Source organism: Amphiura filiformis, chromosome 12 (genome assembly GCF_039555335.1).
Source record: "Amphiura filiformis chromosome 12, Afil_fr2py, whole genome shotgun sequence".
Taxonomy (NCBI): domain Eukaryota; kingdom Metazoa; phylum Echinodermata; class Ophiuroidea; order Amphilepidida; family Amphiuridae; genus Amphiura; species Amphiura filiformis.
Genome location: NC_092639.1, coordinates 12,319,361 through 12,328,147, shown reverse-complemented (window position 1 = coordinate 12,328,147; position 8,787 = coordinate 12,319,361). Strand labels below are relative to the sequence as shown.

The following is an 8,787-nucleotide window of genomic DNA, read 5'->3' as shown; positions in this document are numbered from 1 at the left end:
CCAAAAAAAAAATCGAACTTTTTAGCCCTGTTCGACCCAGTCGCGCGACCTAAACGATACTGCGCCACTCTCGTTTGAGAAATGTCCTCCCTATTTCTAAAAATGTATTCGTCCAAAAACTTTATTTGCTATCTAGAAACTTTATTCTCAAATTTTATTAATTCTTATCCACAACAACGTATGAGAAGTACTGTTTTTGTGTGTATTTCAAACACTACTTTTCAAAGAATTATGTATCACTGGTCAAGGTTTAGACCTTTGTTTTACTTAAATAAACCCAATAAATGTAATGAACTTGGACAAAAGTTTATCAAAAGTAAATAGCTTAATTGAGGTCAAAGTTCAGCTAAAAACTTCAACACATCAACTTCCGCATTCTCATTCTGAGTGTAGAGTCAGATCGAGCGGCTTATAAAACAAACAAAATTATATTCAAGGAAATCTTAAATTTGTTGTGCGTTTTCATAGATGATTCAGACTGTTCCCGTGTCTGTGATCAGGTAAGTTTCAGCTGCTGTTAAAATAAATATCGCTTTAAAATGCTTTTTCGAACATGATATTAAACTAGCGTGTGCATAGGATAGGCTGTGATAGCCATGTCTGAGCTGTGCAAATAATACGCGCTGGATAGCTAGCAGTACGCTTAATTTGTAAAAGGGAATCTGAATAAGACTTTACCATCACGGACAGCTGACACTGATGGCATTCATTGCCATGCATGCATGATTGTACCGTCATGACAGGCCTCCAGAAAATTTTCTGCTGTCTGGGAACTTGACGACAATTGCTGGAAATTTTCTGTGAAATAAGTTCTGAAATAGGAATAGGCCGCCCTAGTATGTGCGCGTAGCGGACATCACGAGCGCGAAGTCCTAATGGCGGGCCCTGAAAGCTCTCAGGGTTTAGATGCTCTCTCGTGCAATCTGAGCCTTATTTTAGAACAGTTTTCTATCAAAATTTACACCCTTCACAAAAAACACAACTTAAAATTTCAAAGCAAGTATTACTGTCAAAACTCATAAATTTCCAACAATGTTGTCAGTTTTTTGTCGTAAGTCATATGTGACTATCCACCACAACTGAGTCCGGATGTCGCCAGTGCCACTATTGAGATATGCTCCATTGAACTAACAATAAACAATGAATAGGAAACAAAGGATTTATTGACTGTTTAGTCTGTTTTATTGATTTTTCACTACTTAAATGTCAAGTACTATAGACATGATACATCATTTTAAAGCTAACTTCAAGCAGAATATTTTGGTTGAATATCCCAAAAATGATGAATGGCGACTTCAGGGCTCAGTTGTGCTGGATGGTCACATATAGTATATGGTTGATATAATCACATATATGGGCTCAACCGATTATTGGATCGTATCGGCCCAATATTTTCGATATCAGTATCGGATCGAATGTCGGTAAAAAAAATTTTAAAAACAATTTATTTTTTATTTTTAAAAGATTTTTTTAGAAGTTTTCTGCTACTTTGAAGAACCGCTGGACCTATTCTGTAGGGCTAGGATTATTCACAGTTAATTTGAAAAAAAAAACTTTCTGGGAACGCCGTTCCCGCGGTTTTTGGAGGCCTGCGTCATACATGACCGTCTATACCGGCATAGCCTCAAATCAAAGATCTTTTAGCTAGATGAGAATTAGTGTACATGTTCACGTAACCTCCTTCAACTCATTTGCATAGAATTGGATACCAGGATCGTATTCTGATTCATTGACCTTCGAATTAGCATACTTTTGGATACCTCCATATTTGGGTTTACCTTTATTATTAATGACGATTACGTTGTTTACATCATGACGTCATTAGAGCTTGTCACTCGTCCGAATTCGAAAACACAAAAAACATTTGCACTTTTCTTTCCATTAACGTTATATCGTGAAATGGAGGAGGAGTTAATTTTTATTTAAGGAAAATATTCTGGGCGATCGACCCCATGTTGACAATGGCTATGCTGCATTAGTTCTGGAAAGGGTCCGGCGACCGTCCGCCTTTTTTTTTCTTCAGATTTTGAGGTCATTAGTAGACTTGCTTACCAGTCGTTTTCATTATCCTAACCAAACTACAGTTTGCACATTGAAAAGTGAACTTCGACGACGTGATGCTAACAATTCTTGTCGTACCTTTTTGATTCATTTTTCAGCCGGGACGGTTACGTTTGCGGCCACGCATCGGTATAGGGATGACCGGTTCTTGTTAGAATTCTGTGCCTCAAATCAATACCGGTACATGAATAGGCCGTACAATGTAGTTCTAGTTCTACTATAATCAAATGCAGCAAACCTTTGACGAGCGTGACTACCGCGATGTTGCAAATTCGGAGCTAACAACGCGTACAGCGCACAGTTCATTCATAAATTTCCACTCGGCAACAGCAGATTGCCTCAGCAGCCAATCAGAGACAAGTGCGTCCAACACAGTAAATACGCGATGTATACTTAAAATACGCGCTCGTCAAAGGTTTACTGAATACAACTACATGTAGTTGGGTACGATTCAACACTCCTGCATGCCTGGTGGAGAAAGACGTATGGTGTGCGCAAGTTTTGCTTTTATGGTAAAGTGGTCTTTTAGCTGGTTCTTGACAGGGCATAGGAAAAATGTTTCCTGTCTGGGAACTTAAACTATGTTGCTTTAAATTTTCTGTGAAATTCGCGAGCGCCTTGTCACTCGCCCTTAACGGTTGGGGTCCAGGGGCTCAAAAAGCCTAAAAAACTGGATTTTAGACTTTTTAAAGTAAGAAATCACCATTCTGAGGCTCTAATTCAGGCATGAGATTGGGCTTTGATAAAAAAAACCTCTGAAATATTATCCATGTGGGTCGAGGAGGCAGAGCCCCTGCGGGGGTCAAGGGGGAAGAGCCCCCCGCATGGGTCAAGCCCAGACGATTTTAGCAGATTTTGCACCCCAAAAGAGGCCATTTGTGACATAAAAAATGCATATATCTATGGCTCAAAATAAGCTAAGGTGTCATAAAAGTGTAACACACAATTATTTTTCCAGCTCTTTTCTTTTGGTCTCCAACCAGGTTTAAATTATAGTATGCACATTACCAGCACATATATCATTCATAATACACTAAAAGAAAGATAAGTTATAGACCATTTACTTCACAAATTTAATTTTCTAGCCCTTGCGTACGTTATATTTGACAGACACAATTTTGATGATTTTCTGCAATCAAATAAAAATTTATAAAGTATTACATAAGGTATTTTGTGGTTATTTAGGTGTAGGACCTACAGCAACTGATTGTGGAAAAAAATGTGTCCAAATATTACAATAAGGAGGATAAATTGTTATAAATAAAATATGTGTGTCTGTCAAGCCATAACATACATAAGATGTCTGTCAAATGTAACATACAGAATAATAATTTGGCAAAAACAGTAGTTCAAGATGGGAAATTGAATAAAGATCACATGCAGTTTATAAATCACATGTTTTAAAACACTTTTATAAACTCTAAACTATCATCATAATGTGAACATCAAGTGATTTTTAATTTTTTTAAACGTATTGCGTATGTTACTTTTGACAGACACATACAAATCTTTGCGTATGTTACTTGCGTTCAAATGTTTGACATACAACACTTAACAATGGATTGTGTCATCAAAAAGCTTCTCCTCACAAAGTGATAGTGCCACAAAGCTAGGTGGAGCTAAATGCTATGTCATGTAGCATAATTAGCTGTATCACCCTAGTTTAGCAGGAATTACAGCACCGTCTTGCGTATGTTACTATTTGACAGACATTTCAAGAAAATTTTTTAAATTGTTATATGTTCAAAAAAGATGGCAGCCACTTACAAATTGATTATAATATGGAGAAATGAAGTTATTTACAATATATTTACCCTTTAGTTTATGCTTCAAGTCTTTGTTTATTAAAAACTGAGGGACTTCAAAATCAATCAAAAGTTTGACAGACAATAGTAACATACATAAAGGCAAACTTTTTAAATCCTTTTTTGATCTGTTAACTTATAATTCATAATGCCTCTTTCTGTTTTTTTGATTGGTTTACTGCACCATTTTGGGAAACAGGTCACATGAATTTCTATAAGGATCCATAAAAAAAATTAAAAGCTGTTGAAAAAAGGCGTCACTTGGCATGTTACAAATAAAAGTGTAAAAATAGGCATTTTACAGCTATTTTTTATTTTTTTATTATTTAGAGTGAAAGGATTTTACTTAAATTGTGTATGCTATGTCTTTACTACCTAAACTTGCCACTAAACTAGCAAATATTCCATTTCTATAAGGCCATGCGTTTTGAACTGAACACCAAAAAGGGTGGTGGTGTCACACTTTTCGCCATGATCGTTTTGTTTTTTGAGCATGTCTTTGAAAGTAAAGAAGCTATGGCAATAAATTTGGTACCAAATGAAAGCTAATATATTAATAATGAACTATGGAAAGTTACATGAAGGTATCTTGAACAGAAGCAGAATGGCATTCAATCCAATGACCCAAGTCACTATGTACAAACTCAATGGGAAATTTCATTTTTGGTGCCTTGCAGTGCAAAAATGTTGATATTTTCTTTTTATGTATATCAATAAATTTGGTATCAAAAGAAAGCTGACATTGTTATCTGAACTTTTAATTATTCTGTAAAATAGTTGAAACAATAAACTGCCTTGAGCTAATGATAGGGGCATGTGCTTTGCACTTGACATCTAAAATGGGTGAGTGGCATCACATTTTTCACTGTGGTCATTAGTTTTTTTAATGTATCATTGGAATAATAATAGATTTGATAGTAAATTTGGTATCAAATGACAGCCAAAACACCAGACTCAGTACACCGGTCGATCTTACCGTTTCCGATGTTGATTAAGATACTTCTTGCATCGATCCCGAGATGCGGAAAAAACCAATAGTCATTTTGTCCCACATAAATGAATAAATAACAAAAACCCCCGATCCCCGAGTGGACTCACCCATTCGGTGACGCCACACACGATAATCACCCTTATCCTCCTTGGTTTCTAGATGAGATAGACGTGTGGATTTTTCTTTACCAACGCTAAGTATCATTACGAACCAAAGGATCGAGATATACAGTTTGTTTGTTACACTGAGGTAAAAACCAACCAGTATAGTCGCTAGGGAGATAGTTTTGACGACATTTTTCGCTAGAAAAGTGACAAAACGATCCAAAACTTAGCTTGTATGTGTGTTTCCGTTCATATACGGGACACACGTTTTCAAAATGGCCGCCCTTAGGATGCCATTTTATTTTTGTTCTCACGTAAAACAACTATAACAGACTAGTAAGTTACATTAGATGTTTGTACAGTACTGTGTATACATGTATGGTGAGTGATTATCGCTATGTTTATGGTGTGCTCTATCGTTATATCTTTCAGTACGCCTGATGACGCCCGAGTTACTGCTAAGAGTTCGTGGGTTTCGAAGGACCAGCCTGACAAATCTTCCCCAAAAGGTTTTCAGTTTTTCATCCCTTTGTATATATATTTTTATATCATACCACTACATCAGCGCCAGCCACTGTGCGTGTGGGTCTGTTTATTGGGCTTGAGCTTGTGTTCGGGGGGGGTAGTGCTGTACGCTCCCCGATTACTACAATGTCTAGGCCTTGTCAATCATGCCCTTCCCTTGTACCAGAGTGGGACCCGCAGCCACTCTGCTACTCCCACAGGGATTGCTCTAAATCAATTAAGTGTGCTTCCTTTTGCATAGGCTTATCGGACAACCACTTCGAGGATTTAGAAAGTAGCGCTCGTTTGGGTCTTCGACACAGACAGAAGACGAAGACTAAGAAACAGAAGCCTACAGGTAAGATTGATATGGTAGGTACTAGCGAGACGGCAAGGGCCACGCTAAGGTAACCTCTGGGGCTCCGGTCCCGGGCAAGCAGGCGGACCCTCCGGGACTGCTAGCGAGCCCGAAGGCCTAGCAGCCAGCGTAAAGCACTGACTTTACGTCTAAGCTAGTAGCAGGCAGCAGGGCGGTACTTGCCCTAACAGGCGAGTACCAGTCTACCAGTGAGATCTCTAGCGAGCTTCTTGCAGGTGGACACCCGTCTATTGCTGGCGAACGAGCGGGTCTAGCACCCGCGGAAGTAGCCGGCGACGGACAGTATGACAAGGGTACCCAGGGCTTGCCTGGGTTGAATCCTATCATACAGCGTGCAGCGGACTTGCCTCGCCGGTCTGTAGCACGCAGCGTGCCAGTGGAACCCCGGGCTTGGCTGCGCTGATCCACGGCACGCAGCACGCCTTTCGTTCCCGCAAGGGTCGAATGAAAACGCATGGGTTTAGCAGAGACGATACCGGGCTAACGCTTCAGGTGTAGTCTTAGCAGAACCAACTGGGGTTGTCACACGGCAGCGTTCCATGGTGGGACCGCCGAGTGATTCCCTGGGCCTGGAATGGCTGCCGGCTGTCCTCCGGGACTGGCTAGCGGCTATACCGGGGTTGGGCTCGCAGTCTCTCACGGGACAGCGACCCAAGTGCAAACAGTGGCAGCTACCGAGACGAGCTACGGCTTGACTTCAGTGGTAGCCACTATGCACGCGCCCATAGCTGCCGTGAGTGGTCCGCCACACACAGCGACCTTGGGCGAGGCTCAAGAGGTTAGGGTAGGTAGTTTGAACAGCCTGGCTGATCAACAACCCACTTATGTCCTCGAGAGCCAGCAGAGCGTGGGTGATCCATTACAGTCAATGGGTCAATTACCCTCTTATGATCGATCACTATCTATTCAGCGGAGCATGGCTCCATTGATTGATACTGCCTATTCAGGTAGCGAGGTGACTGATCGAGGGTATACACGCCAGCTACCCGTGATACTAGGCAAGCTCCTTTTAGCCAAGGGACAGCCAGTATAGCGGGTACCCATACACACGGCTTGATCCTCTAGCGGGAACGCTGTGAGGCATGGGTACAGTGGTACGCAGCCGGAGCCCTACCGGGCACCTACGCTACAACCACGCAGGTACCGCAGTGCTCGTCCTGGTTACCACAGTCTCTGTGGCAACAGGGGGGGGGGAGGCGGTACTGGTACTGCCGTTCCATGGGGTTCCCTGGTGGCGGATCCTTTCAGGGTCAGCTACCAACAGGGTATACCCCGTGGTATCCGCCGCAGGGTGGTTTCTTCCACGGTCTTCCACCGTGGCAAGTGCCGCCTAGCGTTGGGCAAGCAGTACCACCAGTTGTTACCCAACCCGGCGGCGAGTGGCTAACCCTGATACAGCTCAGGGTAGGCCGCACACTGCTATGGCTAGGGCGACAGCAGCGAGAGCGCGGATCCCGGGTGCTATAGCTAGCATCTCGGGTCTAGCGGGAGTACTCCCTCTTCTGCTGGTGTTCAGTTGGCTAGCCACACGGTGGCGACACCTCCCTGTCCACCTTCAGATGCCCGTCGTCAGATCTCTTCCTCATCAGAGAGTGAGTCAGAGTCTGAAGGCGAGGGAAAGGAGTCGGAAGATGAAACCAGTAGCGACTCACAGTCTGTTGAGACTGTGCAGCTAGCTTCAGGTATCCTTCCCCGCTTCCCCGTGAGGAACTCGCTAGCAATGGTCTGCCTGCGGACACCGCTGAGGTGATGAGCCGTGTGGCCCAAGGTTTGGGCCTGGCTTTCTCTCAGGAGGAGTCCGTTCAGGAGGACCAGGGCATCTTTTCAGTAGGATGCCCAGCTAGCGGCTCCACACAAGGGTCGCCCGCACTTGCATTCCCGGCGGACCTCAAGGGTAGGTTTCAGAGGGCTGTCAGGCTCGCTGGAGCTTCGACGACGCCGCGTGCTTGCACGCTTCCACCGCGTGTTTCGCAGGAGGACTACGAAACCTACCTCAGGGTCCCTGACATGGATCCAGACGTTGCCAAGCGCCTGCCGCTAGCGGCCAAGGCGCACGGGTCGTTCTCCCCCCAGTGGGAGGAGGAGCTAAAGCTCATCGATAAGCGAGCACGCCGCTTATCAGAGTCTCTAGCGCCGCTACCACGCTTGCCGAGCACCTCGGTAGGAAGGTAGCGAATCGACCACGGGCAACGCCGAACTTCTTCCATGAGGTTAATCTGTTAGCGGTGCTAACAGCTAACCTCAACGAGAGTTCTATGGGCCTAGCCCATAGGATGTCATCTCGCCGCCGGAGAATGCCTGTCTGTCCCTCCAGTCAACTTACGGCTCCGACTTTGCTGATGCAATGAAGAAGTCAGACTCGTGGGACAGGGGCTACTCTTTGGACAGGCCTTTTGCGCCACGGTTGAGGACCGGGCAAAGAAGGCCACCAATGAGAGCACTCTGAAGAAGTCGGAGGCTGCCCTGACCAAGGGAAGGGCAGTAAGGCTAAGAAGAAGCACAAGAAGAAGAAGTCTTCTAAGCGTTCTTCAGCGCCAGCTCCGGCTTCAGCAGGACGCCGCACCACAGACTACACCCGAGCCGAGGCTACTCCAGCACCTCCCAAAAAACTGGGAAGCGCAAGAGTAGTGCTGGACCAGATGGCAAGCCCCCAAGAAGAGCCGTTCTTCTAAGGGTGGCAAACCAGATCGGTCCTGAGGGCACGGGCGGTCGACAGTCCATGCCGGCAGGTTTGACTCCCACAGGGATTCCCCTGTGGGCGGCCGCTATGTGACACGCCCAGAGATGGCATGCCATCTCACCGGGCGCCTGGGTATTGTCAGTGGTCAGTGGGGGTTACAGGCTGGAATTTACTAGCCACCCCTCGTGGCGCCTGCACGATTCAGAGGTCCACGGTAGTGCCGCCAGACGGCCCCCAGCGCCGGGCACTACTGTCAGAGGTCA

The 8,787-nt window shown here is 44.6% G+C and overlaps 1 protein-coding gene across 1 annotated transcript in view; it reads left to right on the top strand.

Annotated features, from left to right (window-relative positions):
• The first annotated feature begins 377 nt into the window (after positions 1-377).
• The window catches only part of LOC140165807 (tyrosine-protein kinase Yes-like), a 71,708-nt gene continuing 63,298 nt past the window's right edge, over positions 378-8,787 (top strand). The window contains 1 exon segment of the mRNA XM_072189129.1: positions 378-500. The gene's annotated coding sequence lies outside the window, so the exon portion shown is untranslated.